This window comes from Hypanus sabinus, chromosome 17, assembly GCF_030144855.1.
Source record: "Hypanus sabinus isolate sHypSab1 chromosome 17, sHypSab1.hap1, whole genome shotgun sequence".
NCBI lineage: Eukaryota > Metazoa > Chordata > Chondrichthyes > Myliobatiformes > Dasyatidae > Hypanus > Hypanus sabinus.
The window spans coordinates 22,012,508-22,032,175 of record NC_082722.1 but is presented as its reverse complement, the minus strand read 5'-3'; positions in this window follow the sequence as shown (position 1 = coordinate 22,032,175).

Below are 19,668 nucleotides of genomic sequence, written 5' to 3'. Positions count from 1 at the left end.
CCACAGCAGGATAGGATGCAGCCGGTGCCTGAGCTCCAAGTCTTTTTAACCCCGGCTGCAAGATAAGAGAAATGAAAAGTTGCACAGTAAAGTCACCACATCCAGTCTAAAGACTTAACTGTAGCTTGCTGATAAACTAGATCCTTGTCTTGATTTTAAATGAAGTAGACTTGGCTGCAGTGAATAACTTATTTTGTGAATTGAGAGAAATGGGTTACTCAAGTGTATTTTGCTTCTTAAAACATATTTAAAGGGAACAATGAAGACAAAAGTGCCATAAGTGCATATGCGTAAAGAATAAATGGTCAAATAGACAAATAGCATCTTTTGCATTTTCCCTACACCAAAGGTATTTTCTGTTTCCAGTAGCTTTGATTTTTTAAATTTAGATTTACAGCATTTGTTCATCACTGGAATTCTGCCTTCGTAGGATAGGGACACAAACAGCTGACAAGTTAAAGACATTAATTCGGTTAGATGGCATCGTGACATTTTGTCTTGTCAGAGAATTTTATTTTACCTAGGTGCTAAAATAATTTTTCAAAACACAAAAGTAAGCATGAAAGTAAATGAAAAATAAATGCTAATTTATAAACATGTCAAGAAGAAATGTGAGATGAGTTGTCCCTCATGCACAGACAGGAAGGATCAGCAGACATAACCTTCCAGTTTTTCTTTGGATAACATACAAAGGTTAATACTTGATCTGAGTGGCAATAGGCCCATGGATATAGCTGACAAGAATAAAGGCTTTAAGTGTTTTACACTTGCTCTTGCTTTCATACACGCCTTATAGACAAATTATTATTTACAGATTTAAATACAAACAATTATTACTAATTCCAGAATCTGCACTTGAGCTTGTTGTTATGTTTTCTGATGCTAAAAGTAATTGAAAGAAAAACAAGGGAGCTGGGTGTACTTAGTTACCTTTCTTTAGGGACGTGTTCACACATGATGTGGTCATAATGATGTATGCCATTTATGTACTTCTTACAAATAATTGTAATGAATTCTATAAACAAAGAGTGCTTAATCAAATACAATTACAATATTAGTGAAATATTAAACACATTACACTCCTCCTTGCTAAGCTATAAACTCCAACTCAATATAGAATACATCTCAGCTCAAATAGGTAGCATATTGTTCTATAGTTTTGTATGTATATATATATATATATACATTCAGGTGAGCACACTTAATCAAACAATATATTTATAATATTTCTCAATGTGTACTGAAATATTAAATACACAACAGTTGCATATGACATATTTCAAAAACTTTGTTTCCTACACTGAATCTGACTCAAGGCAGACAAGACTGAAATATATAGAGAATGAACACGAATTCAGGAAGGCTGCATTAGATGAAAATTTTGCCATCAACAGCAATCACACTCCCTAAAGTCAGAAAGCAAGGAATCATTGGAATTTACAATCTTACAACAGAAGAAAGGTCACTCGTGAGGCATCTGAAGAATACCGGATCCAGGACACTGCCCTGAGGATTTCCTGGGATGATTAATTTCACACAATCATTTTCCTTTGTGCAAAGCTGAAGTCCACTCTGGTCTTACATTTCAATGCACATACAAAATGCTGGAGGAACTCAGCGGGTCAGGTAGTATCTATGAAAATGAATAAAGGTTAATGTTTTGGGCCGAGACCCTTCTTCAGAACTGAAATGGAAGGGGTAAGACACCAGGATAAAAAGGTAAAGATATATTTGGTGGTAGGATCCCTTTGGAGATGGTGGAGGTTGTGGAGAATGACCGGTTGGATGTGGAGGCTTATGAGGTAGCTAAGAATAAGAGAAACGCTATCACTGTTAAGGCGGCAGGAAGATGGGCTGAGTGCAGATGTTCTGCAGATGGAGGAGATGCAGGTGAGGACAGCACCAATAATGGAGGAAGGGAAACACCGTTCTTTGAAGTAGTAAGACATCTTTGATGTTCTGGAAAGTAAGGCCACATCCTGGGAACAGACATGGCAGAAGCGAAGGAACTGATAAAAGGAGCAGCTTTTTCTTCCCATGAGACTAGATTGGGAATTGATCAGTTTATAAAAGATGTCGGTTGATAGCTTGTCTCAAGAGATTGAGAAAGGGGAGGGAGGTGTCAGATAGATTGTGTGATTGATTCCTGGGACGACAGGACTTCCATATGAAGAAAGACTGGATCGACTGGGCTTATACTCACTGGAATTTAGAAGATTGAGGGAGGATCTTATTGAAACGTATGGAATTCTAAAGGGATTGGACAGGCTAGATGCTAGCTGGAAGACAGGATTGTTTCTATGGATTGAGTGAATTGAAGGGCAGGGTGGAGATTAGTGGCAAAGTTGATCAAAGTGATGAGGTCAACATGAATGCATTAAGCAGCACCAATGTAGTGGAGGAAGTGCTGGGGGAATATTGCAGGAGAGGCTCAGAAGGCAGGAAGGCCTTGAGACTGGAGAAACTGGGAGGAGCTGAGGGAAAAGAATTGTCGAGATTGATGACCAGTTCTCCCAGATGGAGAAGGGTGGTGGGAGTGAAGTTGGTTGGTTCTTTCGTTAAGAAAGAAGTACAGGGATCTGAAGCCTTCTTTTGGGGGATAGAAGTGTGTAGGGACTGAACATCCATAGTGAAAGTGAGGGGGTCAGGGCCATGGAACTGAAAGTTACTGAGGAGATTGAGAGGATGGGAAGTGTTGCGAATGTAGAAGGGAAGGGATTTAACCAAGCGGGATGGAATGGAATTGAGGTATATGGTCATGAGTTCAGTGGGGTGTGAGCAGGCAGAGACAAAAGGCCTACCCAGACATTCAGGTACATGGATCTTGGGTAGGAGGCAGAAGCTTGTAATGTGGCGTACTGAGTTTGGTGGCAGTGGATGGGAGTTCTCCAGAGTCGATGAAGTCAGTAGTGGTATCTGATGGCCCAGAATGGGGTCGCCTCCACGGGGTGGGTATGAGGAGGTATCTGAGAGTTGCCACCTAGACTCAGCAAGGTAGAGGTCAGTGTGCCACACTACAACAGCACCCCCGTTTGTCTGCGGGTCGCGATTGGAGCAGAGAGAGTTGAGGGCAGCGTGTTCAGAGGGGCTAAGTCTTGCATTTGATACTCAATGACTCAAGGGTTACCCGATTTCCTTCTTGGCACCGCAGCTCACATGAAAGGCAATCCACCCTGCCTCACTCATTGTCCCCTCTGTGGCACGTGTACTTGATCTCAAAACTGGGTACTGCAGGTGTGGTGAACCACATACACCTGTCTGGACACCCCCCCCCCCCCCCCGCTGAATGTTCCTGAGGCTCCTCCCACAGACCCTGGTATAAAGGCGATTGGAGGCACAGCCCCTCCCTCAGTCTCCAGGATGCTGTGTGGTGGTCTCTTGCTGCTTGTGCTTTCTTCCAGCTAATAAAAGCCTACCTTAACCCACGTCTCCGAGAGTTATTGATGGTGCATCAGCAGGTGTACGTCTTTAATTTTCCTGCATGTTCTTCAAAACAGCCCTAGGATTCCACTCTCATCCCCACCCAAAATTACTGTCTGCAGTCCTTTCACAGAAACCATAAATTCTGTGAGGGATATTTAAAACCTATTAAAATCTCTGACACTTCTAAAATAGAGGCAACAATTAAAACAATAAAACTATTTGAAAAGGATAAACTGCCTCATCTAAAAACTCCTTTCTGGAAAGTGCGACAGGCTATGGAAATAAAAAAACTTCAAGCCATCTTAAAAGTTTCTGCCTCCAAGAAGTTAATCTGATCAACTATTCTAATTACACCCCCCCCCCACATCTATTACTTCTGCCACTGCACACACATTAAATAACTTTTTATAATGCTGTTCGCATTGTAAATACATGCTGGGATTTCTGTATTTGTGCGCATCTTATTCCACATCTGTATTTTAAACTACAATTTATTTTGACATCATTCTCTGTAATTGTTAAATGTTAATTGTTTTTTGTTGTATGTCATATAATGTATATGGTGAATAAAGTCAATCCTTGATCCTTAATTAAAAATCACATAGTTTAAAATATTCACATAATGTAAAATAATTTGAAAGAAGAGAGTTACTGTTTTCCTTTGTTCTCAAATATGCTGAAATCAATGGGATCTTTGATCAAGAGAAACCTGGCACAGAATCCAAGAGACATTTTCCCCAATATTCCACTCTCCCTGGGGAGACAATTCCCCTGGGGAATCTCAACTGGAGACTGCCCTCTCTCATTGGACTACATGTGGATTTCTGAACCTCAGTACTGTACATTTGATAAGAGTTTAGGTCAGACTTATTGACGTTTAAACTGCTAAACACCAATAGTTCCATATGGAGCTATAAATAGCCAATGTGATTCCCAATTTTACTTCTTATAACTTGCAAGGTTTAACTGGAAAGCAAAAATTGGTAAAACTGCCTCAATGCAAGGATGTGAAAATTCAGCCATTGACCAACAAGCTGGTTGAACACAATGGAGTGCTTAAACTCATCACTATTGTTACCAAAGGGAGCATTCATTCAGCTGTAATCACAGAAGAAAGTTATAATGAATATTGTTTCACTCTGTCCTCGAGTCCTGAGCCTGTCACTAAGTTGGTGAGGCACACCAGAGGAGGCAATCTCTCTCACCTTATTGAGATTGGGTCATAGTTCCAAATACAGAGGGAGGTAGAGAGGAAGTGATTAAATAATGATGAGGTCCAACATCATTTGCCCAACTTGTGGATACATACAAAAGGAGTTAAGATTTTTCAGGTCTGAAGCAAAATATTTGAATTACATTTGTATGTTGTTACAATTGAGAACTGACCAAAATTCAGGAGCCCAATTATAATTAAATCCAATACTTCAGCTAAACACTATTGCATGGCTCTCTGACAACAATAACCAAACTTGGAAAGTTAAACATTGCTGCTTGGTAGAATCAAAGGTGGACATTCTTCCTACCAATTCACCAGCAGCTTTAGGGATTTGCTGCTTTAAAATCAAGCTAGGTAGATATGTTATTGATCCCAAAGGAAATTACAGGGTCACTATAGCTTTAGAAGTGCATGGATATACAAATATTAGAAGAGAAGTAAGAAAGAATAAAAAATAAGTTACCTCAAACAGTCTAACAGGAGGGGTCATCACTTCCTTGTCTATAGGTTGACTCAGTATGGAGCCTAATGGCCGAGGGTAAGAATGACTTCACATTGTGCTCCTTGGAGCAGAGCAGTCAGCCTTAGTCTGTTACTGAAAGTGCTCCTCTGTTCAGCTAAGCTGGCCTGCAGAGGGTGAGACATATTGCCCAGAATTGCCTGGATTTTCCGTAGGGTCCTTTGTTCTACCACAGCCTCCAGTGTGTCCAGTTTGAGTCCTGTATAAAACAGCCTTTCTAATCAGATTACTGAGTCTGTTGACATCACCAGTGTGACGTCATCACTCCAGCACACCACCGCATAGAAGATTGTACTGGTGACACCTAGTCCCAATGCTTTGCAATGTCTGAGTTCCCCAGAGCCCTTCTCACCTGCTCAGTAGTGAAGATGGATCCATGATGACTGGGGGGCTGTGGAAGGTGGGGGCTGGGGGGTGGGGGGGGAGGTGGTGAAGACCAGGACGATAGCTGTATGTATGTGGAAACGTGGATGGGAGGTGCAGGACAAGGAGGGGATGTAGACTGGAGGGGGGAGGAGGGAGGAAGGGAGGCGTTGGTACTGAGGGAGCATTGGGTGCCTCAGCACCTCGACAGATGTGCTAAATCACTGTTGAGTACATCTACAAAGAGCCCTGCCACAAGAAAGAAGCATCCATTATCAAGGACCCCAGTATCCAGGCCATGCTCTCTTCTCATTGTTGTCCTCTGAAAGCAGGGACAGGAGCCTTAGTTCCTTCACCACCAGGTTCACAAACAATTATTACCCTCAACCATCAGGCCCCCGAACCAGCGCGGATAACTTCACACACCTCAACTCTGAAGTGATTTCACAACCTGAGGACTCAATCTCAAGGGCTTGACAACTCATGTTCTCAGTATTATTAACTGTTTTTAAATTATTTGTTATTTTGTGTTTGCAGTTTGTCTTTTGCACATTGATTTTTCATCAGTCTGTGCGTAGTTTTACATTGATTCTATTGTCTTTCTTTGTTCTACCTTGAATACCTATAAAAAAATTAATCTCAAGGTAGTATATGGTGACATGTGTACTTTGATAATAAATTGTCCTTGAACTTTGAAGCTATTAAAGGAATCAATAATCTAACTCTCTTCTCTGTTTCGTCTATACTCTGCTCATGTCATCATTAACCCAAGCCCTTCTTTTGCTTGGATGATATACAAGCACCTGTTGTGGAATCACACTTTAGCTGAGTCTGGGGAATCATTTGCCAAACCGTTAAACACTGTCAACTGGTTACTGATTAGAGTCAGACAGTACACTAGATGAAGGAGAAAGGAAAAATAACAAAGATGGAAAAGACAGACTTTCAGAGTAGGTGGTAGGGTGGGCTGGGGCAGAAATAATAATACGGATTGAACGACTGCCAAGCTCGTGTATATGACGTTATGAGGATATTCTGTTAAGGGCTGCTGGATGTGTCAATATTGGTGATGTAACCGTGTTTGTTTGTCACCTCCTACGGTGGTTTTACTTGTCAACATACTTTGAATTGTCATTTGCATTTTTCTCCATCTATGCTTAAAACCGTTAAATCAGTGTTATTGTGAGGGATCTGTCACCATGCTGGAGGAGCGATTATTACTAATCTCAATGACAAATCTTTAAGCATCTATTTGCCTCATTGAATCTAATGAGTTTGTGCAAATCTCTTGGGGCTGACACAACTTTTTTCTGGAATGACCTCCAAGATTTCAAAGTGCCACAGTCCAATTGCCTACTTATGGCTAATGCTTTTCTCTTTGCTAACAGCACAGTGAAACCACATCTTGCCGTGCAGAATTGAGTGACCAACGTCTGCAGAAGTTGCTACCAACATTCAAATAACTGAACCATAATATCAAATGATACAAACTTTAACTGACACCCCAAAATCCACTGTGGGTGCACCTTTGAAAGACACCCAAGATTCCTCTAACATACAATGATCAGGTTAGAGCACCAAACAGTAGAGCACTGGACAGGAAATCTGCCTGTAACGTTGTGGTGATCTCGATGCCAATTTCTACAAAATATCCTCCTCTTATGTAGCATCCATATCCCTCTATATTCATGCACTTATCTAAAAACTTCAAAATTCACTAACTGCCCACTTCCTCTACTAGTTCTGGCACCAGCCACTCTCTGCAGTAAAAAATAGAATCAGAATCAGCTTTATTATCACCAGCATGTGTCGTGACAGCAGCAGTTCAATGTAATACATAATATAGAAAAAAAATCAATTACAGAATATGTATAATGAATAGATTAAAAATTGTGCAAAAAATGAGAAATAATATATATTTAAAAACTGAAATGGTGTTTATGGGTTCAATGCCCATTTAGGAATCAGATGGCAGAGAGGAAGAAGCTGTTCCTGAATCGCTGAGTGTGAGCCTTCAGGCTTCTGTACCTCCTACCTGATGGTAACAGTGACTAAAGGGCATGCCCTGGGTGCTGGAGGTCCTTAATAATGGACACTGCCTTTCTGAGACACCGCTCCTTGAAGATGTTCTGGGTACTTTGTATAGGCTAGTACCCAAGATAGAGCTGACTAGATTTACAACCCTCTGCAGCTTCTTTCAGTCCTGTGCAGTAGCCCCACCATACCAGACAGTGATGTAGCCAGTCAGAATGCTCTCCATGGTACAACTATAGAAGTTTTTGAGTGTTTTTGTTGACATGCCAAATCTCTTCAAATTCCTAATGAGTTATAGTCACTGTCTCATCTTCTTTGTAGCTGCATTAATATGTTGGGACCAGGTTAGGTCCTCAGAGATCTTGACAGCCAGTAACTTGAAACTGCTCACTCTCTCCACTTCTGATCCCTCTATGAGGATTGGTATGTATTCCTTCGTCTCACCCTTCCTGAAGTTCACAATCAGCTCTTTTGTCTTACTGATGTTGAGTGCCAGGTTGTTGCTGTGACCCCACTCCACTAGTTGACATATCTCACTCCTGTTCACCCATCTGAGATTTTGGGTCGCCAGACTTGAATGCCACAGGTCTAGCCTTTAGCAGACAATATACCTCCTGGTTCATCCATGGCTTTTGATTTGGGGATGCACAGCAAGTCTTTGTGGGCACACACTCATCCGCACAGGTTGTAATGAAGTCAGTAACAACTGCAGCATACGCATCCAGGTTCAAAGATAAATCCCTGAATACAGTCCAGTCCACCGATTCAAAGCAGTCCTGTAGGCACTCCTGGGCTTCCCTTGTCCATATCTTCTTGGTCCTCACTGCTGGTGCTGTGGTCTTCAGTCTCTGCCTGTACTCAGGGAGTAGTAGTTACAGTCAGGTGATCAGGCTTCCCGAAGTGAGGGCGTGGAATAGCACGGTAGGCATTCTTGATGGTGGTGTAGCAATGGTCCAGTGTGTTGTTTCCTTTGGTATTGCAAGTGATCTGTTGATGGTAATTGCTTAGTGATATTTTCAGGCTGGCTTGGTTAAAATCCCCAAAACAATGGTGAAGGTATTCAGGTGCACTGTTTCGTGCATGTTGATCCCATTGCTCAGATCATCTAAAGCCTGATTGACACTGGCTTGAGGTACGATATATACCGCTACTAAAATGTTTGTGGAAATCTCCCAAGGTAGGTAAAATACTTGCCCCTTATGTCACCTTCTAACTTCCACCCCCCACCCTAACCCCCTCAACCCTTAGAAGTATGTACTTTGGTGTTCAATATTTCTACCCTGGGCAAAAGACTGACTATCTACCCTGCAGTAATTTAAAAAACCTCTATCAGATCTCCCATCAGCCTTGAACTCTAGGGAGAACAGCCCGAGTTTGTTTACCTTTTCCTTACAGTTCATACCCTCTAATACAGGCAGCATCCTGGAAAATCTCTTCTACACCCTCTCCACTTTTCTCCTTATCCTTCCTGTAGTGAAGCAACCAGAGTTCCACACAACACTCCAAACGCAGTCTAACGCTTTATATAGCTGCAGCATGAACTCTTTACTCTTGTACTCAACACCTCTATAAATAAAGGCAAGCATGTCATATGTCTTCTTTGCCACCTAATTTACTTGCTTAGCCACTTTCAGTAAACTATCAACCTGCACTCACTCTGTACATTAATATTGTTAAAGGGTCTACCTTCAACTGTAAACTTTCTCCTCCCAAAGTGAAACATCTCATACTTGTCTGTAGTAAACTCCATCTGCCACTACTCTGCACGTACTGTATCTATAAATTATCTATATTCTACGGTATTATTTGATGGTCCTTTGCTCTTCACCAATCTTGGTGTAATTTGCAAACATGTTAAACCACACATCTACAGTACTGTGCAAGACTTTGGGATATCTGCTTATCACCTCCCCGGTGCCCCTTCCTCCTTCCCTTTCTCCTCCAGTCCAACCTCTTTGCCTGTCAGATTCCTTCATCTCCAGCCCTTTACCCTTCCCATCCACCTGGCTTCACTTTTCACCCATCTGTCCTTCTCCCCCCGTCCCACATTTTTATTCTGACATCTTTTCCCTTCCTATCCAGTGCCAAAGAAGGGTCTCGACCCAAAATGTCAAATATTTATTCATTTCCATAGATGCTGCTTGACCTGCTGAGTTCCTCCAGCATCTTGTATACATTACTACAGTACTGTGCAAAAGTCTTCGGCAAAATATGTGTAATTTTTAACCAGGTCATTGATATATATCACAGAAGCCTCAGCACCAACTCTTGCAGAATGCCACTGGCCATGGAATTCCAGACAGACTGTCCTAAATCCAAACCCAGCAACTCATCCCGAAAACTTTGTATCTACACCTTCTAGAACAAGGTACCTTATCAAACACATCACTGAAGACCATGTCGATAATGTCCTCATTAAGCTTTCTCAAAAAAAAACTCAATCAAGTTTGTAGGGCGTGACCTGCCCTACACAAAGCCATGCTGTCTCCAATGAGGCTTTGCCTTTCCAAATGCGCATAAGCCTCATCTACCATCTGGGTAGCCTCCAGCCTGGCGATATGAACATTGAATTCTCCAATTTCCAGTAATTCCCTCCCCCTCCCCCTTCCCCTATCCCAGGTCCCTCTCTGCCTCTCTCCCTTTTTAATTTTCTGCTTCTTTATCTCTACAGTTCTTTCATGCTTATCCCCTCTCCTCCCCCCTTTATCTTTCCTCTGATTGATTTTCCACCTGGTGCCTCTAGGCCCTACCCCCTCCCCTATCTCTATTACTGGGCTTCGGCCCTCTCTTCCCCCCCCCATTCCTGATGAAGGGTCTCGGCCCGAAACGTTGGCTACTCTTTTCTCATGGATGCTGCCTGACCTGCTGAGTTCTTCCAGTGTTGTGTACACACATAAATCCTACTACTCAGTATCTTCTTAAATCGCCTTCCCAACACTGATGTGAGGCTCACATGCCTAATGATTACCTAAATTATCCCTATTTATTTTCTTGAACAAAGGCACATTTGCTATTAGCAAGTAATCTAGGAGCTTGACTGTTGCTAATGAGGACACAAAGATCTTTGTCCAAACCCAAGCAATATCCTCAATTGCTTCTGTCAATATTCTTGGATAAATGCCATCAGCCTTCGGAACGTATCCACCTTAATGCTTTTCAGAAGACGCAGTACTATCTTCTCATTCTCAAAATCTCCCAGCATGTTCCACTATCCTCCAAATCCTTCTCCTTGGTTAACACAGAAAAAAGTACTCATTCAATACCTCAAGCACTTACTCTGACTCCAAGCACAAATTCCCACCTTGATTCTTGAGTGGACCCACACCCTCCTTATTATCATTTCAGACTCGCAGGTGAGGCGACACTTCACCTGCGAGTCTGCTGGAGTTGTCTATCGTATCCGGTGCTCCCGGTGCAGCCTCCTCTACATCGGCGAGACCCGACGCAGATTGGGGGACCACTTCGTCCGCCACAACAGACAGGATCTCCCGGTTGCCACCCACTTCAACTCTGCCTCTCATTCCCATCTAGATATGTCCATACATGGCCTCCTCTACTGCCATGATGAGGCCAAACTCAGGTTGGAGGAGCAACACCTCATCTACCGTCTGGGTAGTCTCCAGCCTGGTGGTATGAACATTGAATTCTCCAATTTCTGGTAATTCCCTCCCCCTCCCCCTTTCCCCTATCCCAGGTCCGTCTCTGCCTCTCTCCCCTTTCAACTTTCTGCTTCTTTATCTCTACAGTTCTTTCATGCTTATCCCTCCCCCTCCCCCCTTTATCTTCCACCTGGAGCCTCTAGGCCCTACCCCCTCCCCTATCTCTATTACTGGGCTTCGGCCCTCTCTTCCCCCCCCCCCCCATTCCTGATGAAGGGTCTCGGCCCGAAACGTCGCCTACTCTTTTCTCACGGATGCTGCCTGACCTGCTGAGTTCTTCCAGCATTGTGTTTGTATTCTTATTATCATTTGTTACTTACTAAGTTATAAAGTACCATGGGATTCTCCTCGCCAAGAACACTTCATGGCCTCTTTGGGCCTTCTTAATCGCCTGTTTGAGCACTTTTCTGTTACCTTTATACATATTCCACAAGGGTCCTGTCTGATTTCAACTTCCCAAACCTTATGAATGCTCCCTTTTCCTTCCTGACTAAATTTAGGATCCCTCAGGTCATCCAAGGACCCCTTGCCTCACCACTTACTGGAACACACTGATCCTGAACTCATCATGGAATACCTGGCCGTGTGCTCAGAGTCTGTGCAGGGCAGTTGGCTGGGGTCTTCACGGACATTTTCAATCTGTCCCTGGCCCAGGCAGTTGTCCCCACAAACTTCAAGATCGCCACCATCGTGCCAGTGCCGAAGCGTTCCACTGCCACGGGCCTGAATGACTTCTGCCCAGTTGCACTCACCCCCACCATTGCAAGGTGCTTTGAGAGACTGTTTCTATCACATCTGAAATCCTGTCTGCCCGCTACCCTGGACCCCCATCAATTTGCCTATCACACCAACAGGTCAATAGAGGATGCCATCTCCACGGCACTTCACTCTGCCCTGACCCACCTGGACAGCCCCAGCTCTTACGGCAGAATGCTGTTCATTGACTTTAGTTCAGCATTCAATACTGTGATCCTTCCAAGCTGATCGCCAAACTTCATCAGCTTGGTATCAGCTCATCCCTCTGCAACTGGACCTTGGACTTTCTGACTAACAGACCCCAATCTGTTAAGTTAGGCAACCTCTCCTCCTTCACTCTCAGGTAGGCGCTACCGGAGCCTCCGCTCCTTCACCAGCAGGCTCAGGAAGAGCTTCTTCCCTGAGGCTGTGACCCTGCTGAACCTCACATCATAGTGTTAAGCAGTATTGCACCCATATTGTACTGTTATATTTTATACAGTACTTTTATATTTGTGCGCTGTTGCACTTACTTTTTATTCACAGTTATTTTGTAAATATCACTATTCTTTGCATTTCTGGTCAGATGCTAACTGCATTTCATTTGGTTTTGTATCTGTACTCAGCACAACGACAATAACATTGTGTTTGGAACTCTTTGCTGAATTTTAATTCAGTTTCTACTTCCATTACTGTTGCTCCAGATGGCAATAGATCTGGTGCAAAGTTTCAAACTCAGTAGCAAAGGTGTGATTCGAAAGTCAGATCAAACTATCTACTTACAGTGCTGCTAGGACGTTTGTGAACCTTTTAGAATTTTAACTTTTTCTGCATAAATAGGACTTAAAATGTAGAAACATAGAAGACCTACAGCACCATACAGGCTCTTCAGCCCACAAAGTTGTGCCAAACATATCCCTACCTTAGAAATTACTAGGCTTACCTATAGCCCTCTATTTTACTAAGCTCCGTGTACCTATCTAAAAGTCTCTTAAAAGACTCTATCGTATTCGCCTCCACCACCGTTGTTGGCAGCCCATTCCACACACTCACCACTCTCTGAGTAAAACACTTACCCCTGACATCTCCTCTGTAACTACTCCCCAGCACCTTAAACCTGTGTCCTCTTGTGGCAACCATTTCAGCCTTGGAGAAGAGCCTCTGACTATCCACATGATCAATGCCTCTCATCATCTTGTACACCTCTATCAGGTCACCTCTCATCCTCCGTCGCTCCAAGGAGAAAAGGCCAAGTTCACTCAGTCTATTCTCATAAGGCATGCTCCCCAATCCAGGCAACATCCTTGTAAATCTCCTCTGCACCCTTTCTATGGCTTCCACATCCTTGCTGTAATGAGGCGACAAGAACTGAGGAGCACAGTACTCCAAGTGGGGTCTGACCAGGGTCCTACATAGCTGTACACAAGTGCAGCATATAGGATGTGATCAGCTCTTCACACAAGTCCTAAAACTTGATAAATTGAATTGAATTGACTTTATTTCTTACATCCTTTACATACATGCGAGTAAAAATCTTTATGTTATGTCTCTGTCTAAATGTGCAATTTTTAGTAACTTGTAATAAATAGTATGTACAAACAGGACAGTCAATATAGCATAGAAATATAATTGTATCAGTGTGTATTAATTAATCTGATGGCCTGATGGAAGCTTTTGGTCCTGACTTTTATGCTACAGTACTGTTTCCCAGATGATAACAACTGGAACAGTTTGTGGTTGGGGTGACACGGGTCCCCAATAATCCTTCGGGCCCTTTTTACACATCTGTCTTTGTAAATGTCCTAAATAATGGGAAGTCCACAACTACAGATGCACTGGGCTGTCCGCACCACTCTCTGCAGAGTCCTGTGATTGAGGGAGGTACAGTTCCCATAACAGGCAGTGATACAGCCAGTCAGGATGCTCTCAGTTGTGCCCCTGTAGAAAGTTCTTAGAATTTGGGGTGCCCATACCAAACTTCTTCAACTGTCTGAGGTGAAAGAGGTGCTGCTGTGCCTTTTTCACCACACACCCAGTATGTACAGATCATGTGAGATCCTTGGTTATGTTTATGCCAAGGAAATTTAAGCTGTACATCCTCTCAACCTCAGTCCATTGATGTAAGTAGGGGTTAGCCTGTCTCCATTCCTCCTGTAGTTCACAGCCAACTCCTTTGTTTTTGTGACATTGAGGGAGAGGTTGTTTTCTTGACACCACTGTGTCAGGGTGATGACTTCTTCTCTGTAGGCTGCCTCATTATTATTTGAGATCAGGCCAATCAATGTAGTGTCATCAGCAAATATAATTAGCAGATTGGAGTTGTGGGTGGCAACACAGTTATGGGTATATGGAGAGTAAATTAGGGGGCTTAGGACAGCCCTGGGGGCATCTGTGTTGAGGGTTAGAGGTGAGGGAACCCACTCTTACCACCTGCCAGCAACCTGACAGAAGTCCAGAATCCAGCTACACAGGGCAGGGTGAAGGCCGAGGTCTCTGAGCTTCTTGTCAAGCCTGGAGGGAATGATGGTATTGAATGATGAAGTGTAGTCCAAGAACAGCATTCTCACATAAGCAACCTTCTTCTCCAGATGTTTAATGATGGTGTGTAGAGCTGTGGCTATTGTGTCATCCGTCGATCAGTTGTGTCAGTAGGTGAATGGTAGGGGGTCCAGTATGGGTGGTAGCGTACTGCAGATGAAATCCTTGACCAGCCTCTCAAAGCCTTTGCTTATTATTGAGGTGAGTGTTACAGGACGCCAGTTGTTCAGACATGTTACCTTGGTTCTTTTTGGTACAGGGACAATGGTGGATGCTTTGAAGCAGGAGGGCACTCTGCACTGGGAGAGGGAGAGATTAAAAATGTAAACACTCTTGCCCTTTGCACCAGGCACATCCTGAGGCCACCCGGTCCCGTGGCCTTGCGACTGTCCACTCGTTGGAAACACCTCCATACTTCAGCCTCAGAGATGACCAAGGTGCAGATTGCTTTGGCGGCTCGTGGGCTCAGTGTTGGCAACGTTGAACCAAGCGTAAAAAAGACTTAGCTCATTTGGATGAGAGGCAGTGATGTTGGCAGCACCACTGTACTTAGCTTTGAAGTCTGTGATGGTGTGCAGACCTCGCCATAAGCTGTGTGTGTTGATGGAGGGTTGCGCCTGGGTCTTGGGCCTGTATTGTCATTCCACTGCCTCGATGACTTTGCATAGATCATAGCTGTATTTCTTCAGCTCCTGTTCATTACCGGCAATGTAAGCTCTGTCTCATGTGGTTAATGCTGCTCGCACGGAACTGTTGACTCAGGGTTTCTGATTCGGATTGACCCTGACCGATATTTGGGGGACAACATCCTCAATGCACCTGATTGTGACCTGTTCAAAAGAGAATCCAATTAAATAAATAACACATAAAAACATTATACTTGTTCATTTATTTATTGAGAAAAATAATCCAATATTACATGAGAGCCTCAAGGATTATCAGTTCATTTAAAGGGGGAATTTGAGTCAGGTGTTTCAATCAATGGGATGACAATCAGGTGTGGGAAATCAACGTCCAATCCTCACCACAGGGTTTTGGAAGTGTGTCGTGCCTCAGAAAAGGAGATTTCTGAGAACCTCAGAAAAAAAGTTGTTGATGCTGACCAGGCTGGAAAGGGATACAAAATCATTCCTAAAGAGTTTGGGCTCCACTAATGCACAGTCAAGCAGATGGTGTACAAATAGAGGAAATTCAACTCCATTGTTACTTTCCCCAGGAGTGGTCAACCAACAAAAATCACTCCAAGAGCAAGACTTGTAATTTTCCAGGTCACAAAGAATCCAACGGTAACCTTGAAGGACCTCCAGGCCTCTCCTGCATTGGCTGATGTCAGTGTTCAGGAGTCTACCTTCAGGCAGACACTGAACAACAGTGAGCATGACAGGATAAAGCCACTACTCTCCAAGAAGAATATTGCTGCCCATCAAGACCACATGGATAAGCTAGGAGGGTATTGGAAGTACGTTCTGTGGACAGATGAGTCCAAAATAGAACTTGTTGGCTTAAATGAGAAGAGTTATGTTTGGCAAAAAGCAAAGCTGCATTCCAGCACAAGGACCTCATCCCATCTGTGAAACGTGGTGGTGGCAGAGTCATGGTTTGGGCCTGCTTCACTGCCTTGGGACCAGGACAGCTTGCCATCTTTGATGCAATTATGAATTCTGAATTGTGCTAGCAAATTCTACAGGAAAATGTCAGGGTATCTGTCCGTGAACTGAAGCTCAAGAGAATATGGGTCAGGTAGCAAGACAACGACTCAAAACACACAAGTCAGTCTACCAAAGAATGGTTAAAGCAAAAGAAACTTTTTGGAATGGGCGAGTCAAAGTCCTGACCCTAATCCTATAGAAATGTGGAAGGACCTGGAGCAAGCAGTTCATGCAAGGAAGCCCAACAACATCCCAGAATTGAAGCATCCCAGAATGTCCTAAAATTCCACCAAGCTGATGTGCAGGACTGATCAAGTTACTAGAAACATTTGTTTAAAGTTATTGCTGTATACCAGTTTGTATACCAAACCAAAGGTTCACATACTTTGTCCAACAAATACATATAACATTGGATAATTTTCTCAATAAATAAAAAAATAATGTTTTTGTGTTATTTATTTTAGAAACCCCCTGCATACCAGGGAAGACACTCTCCGGTCCTGCCAAACCCGTGAGATTGAGGCGTGTTTGATCCCCAATCCCCGGTTTGTGTGGATGCTGTGTCATTTGCCACCCTGTTACAACTCAGTGCCAAGAAATCACAGACAGGAGTTATATTTATGAATCTTAACTAAAGAGTTAGTAAAGAAAATCAAAAAGGGCCTATTTTAATTAAACAATGAAATGTGCACAAGTTGGAGCTCATCTTGAACTTCTCTGTCACTCACGCGCTGGGCCCTCGGTCAGTGTGAACGCACACACCACCTTCCGAACGTCAATCGCGATCCATCTCGAACAAACCGGTCTCCCACCGGGTCGTATCCCTGCCGTCTTCTCTCTTCACCTCCTGTCGAACCACAAAACACCCCCAACACCAACCTTCAGTGTTCCTCACCAATAAAACTTCCCCCTAATTGGATGGCACACATTCCACATCTTCAACAATAACACAAACAGGCAGCTCTTGAATGAAATACCTATAGCACAACAGTGAAGATGTGAACCAGGGCATTACATTTAATTGGATTCTCCTTATCTAGTTAGGGTGCTTGCATGAAGATCTGATCACATTTTAGGTTATATTTATGCAGAAAGATAAAATTCTATATGGTTCACAAGATTTCTAGCATCACTATAAGACACAGGAGCAGAATTAGATCATTTAGCATATCAGTCTGCTCCGCTACTCCATCACGGCTTATTTATTTTTCTCCTCAACCCCATAATCTTTCCTTCTCCCTATAGCCTTTGACTCCCTTACAGATCAAGAACCCACCAACCTTCGCTTTAAATATACCCAGTTAGTTGGCCTCCACAGCAATGAATTTGACAGATTCATTACTCTATGGCGAAAGAAATGTCCAATTCTGAGGCTGTGTCCTCTGGTCCTAGATTCCCCCAGTGTAGGAAACATCCTCTCCACATCCTTTCTATCTGTGCCTTTCAATATTCAATAGGTTTCAATGCCATCCCCACCCCATTCTTCTAAACTCCAGAGAGTACAGGCCCAGAGCCATCAAACACTTCTCATACATTAACCCTTTCATTCCCCTATTTTTGCATCGTAGGGGAATTAAGGGTTATTGGGAAAAGGCAGGTAGGTGGAGAAGAGTCCATGGCTAGCTTAGTCACAATCTTATTGAGTGATGGAGCAGGCTCGATGGGCCAGATGGCCTACTCCTGCTCCTATTTCTTATGTTATTTTACTTCAAATAGAGAGGATGGTGAACCTTTTGAGTACTCTATCCTAAAGGAGGCTCTTTTATTCAAAGATATTTTTGGCTGTTAAAACTGGAGTTAGTCAGAGTAATAAAAAATAGAAATAGTAAGATTCTTCACTTGCTTTCACTTTTATACACTAAACTCAGAAGCAGTGTGACTTCTGCACTGATGTTACAGGGCTGGAAGCAAAAACTGATGTTGCAACTGCAAAACTGAAAAAAATACGTTGCTCTAGAAGCTGGAAAGCCCCGTCTACTAAATCTATGAGTTGCTGAACTTTATGAGGCAGACTGAAACAAGAATTATAGTCTCAATATCTTCACTTAATTGACTAACCATATGGCATGGCATTTAGATTCAGTATGGTTTACCAGCTCTAACATATAGTTAGAATTATATTGGATTGGTTTTCAAGAAATACCACCAAAAATAGATATACATTACCCCACTTTTATAGCTTTGCAATTTGGTTGAAGAAGTGCACAGACTTGGATACACACAGGCTTCTTGATGTCTTCCACCATTAACCTCAATATCCTGGGTTAGATCAGCATCAACACACACTGCACAAGTGTGGTTACAGGTACAGAATAAGCACCCAAGCACAAGGTTCCTATTGAGAGATGATCTCTCAACAAAAACTTCTAATCACAGAATGGATTTGCAACCTGCAGACAAAGAGGAATTTTAGATACAACTTTACCCATAACCTCAAAATCTATTAAGTATTTCTTCATCTATCTTCATAACTTCATCTCAAATTTTAGTGTTAGAGAGCTTTGAAGAAGGGTCTTCGCCCAAAACATTAACTATTTACTCTTTTCCATAGATGCTGCCTGGCTTGCTGAGCATTGTGTGTGTGTGTGTGTGTGTGTGTGTGTGTGTGTGTGTGTGTGTGTGTGTGTGTGTGTGTGTGTGTGTGTGTGTGTGTGTGTGTGTGTATGTGTGTGTGTGTGTGTGTGTGTGTGTGTGTGTGTGTGTGTGTGTGTGTGTGTGTGTGTGTGTGTTACTTTCAATAATTTTGACCCAGTAAGTTTGGTTTGACACAAAAATCGACTTCAACACTCCAAATCAAAACGGTTGACTAATTTCTTGAACCTTGAAGGTTACACTCCATTATTCTGTATACTGTCGCATTTACTATGTACACTGGAAGTCAGAAATCTGTATCTCTTTCGTATGTATGCAATCTCAAATTGCTCTGGAAACCATCTTGTGCATGCATCGCTTTACTTGGATCACCTTGCACAATGATTCGTGTCGTAAAGCTCCTTGAGGTGCAAGCTGGCTCAAAGCAAATCTATGGCTTCAAAGACCTCAGAATAGTGTCTGAGAGATCAGAGAGCAATAGCTAATATTGCTATTGGCATTGAAAGGGAATTTACATATAATTGCTGGAGTAGAGAAGGACAGGCTTAAGGTATTAGAAGTCTTGGCAGTTATAGTCCACACAAACAATCAGAATCAGGTGGAATACCACCAGCATATGTCACAAAAATCGTCTTTGTGGCAGCAGTACAATGCAATATGTAATAATAAAGAAAAAACTGAATTAAAGTATATCTACATTCTTTAATTCTTTTCTCTCCTTATGGGGCATAGGGCCTCAACAAAAGTCCTCCACTTCCTGCGATCTCTAGCAGATGTTTTTGCAGTCTCCCAAGTTTGGCCGGCGGCTTTCAGTTCATCCCAAAGCCTACGCCTCCAGGTTTGCTTTGGGCGACCCCTTCTTCTCTTCCCTTGTGGATTCCATTCGAGTGATTGTCGAGTGACATTCGACTGGCTCTTCCTCAAGGTGTGGCCGACCCA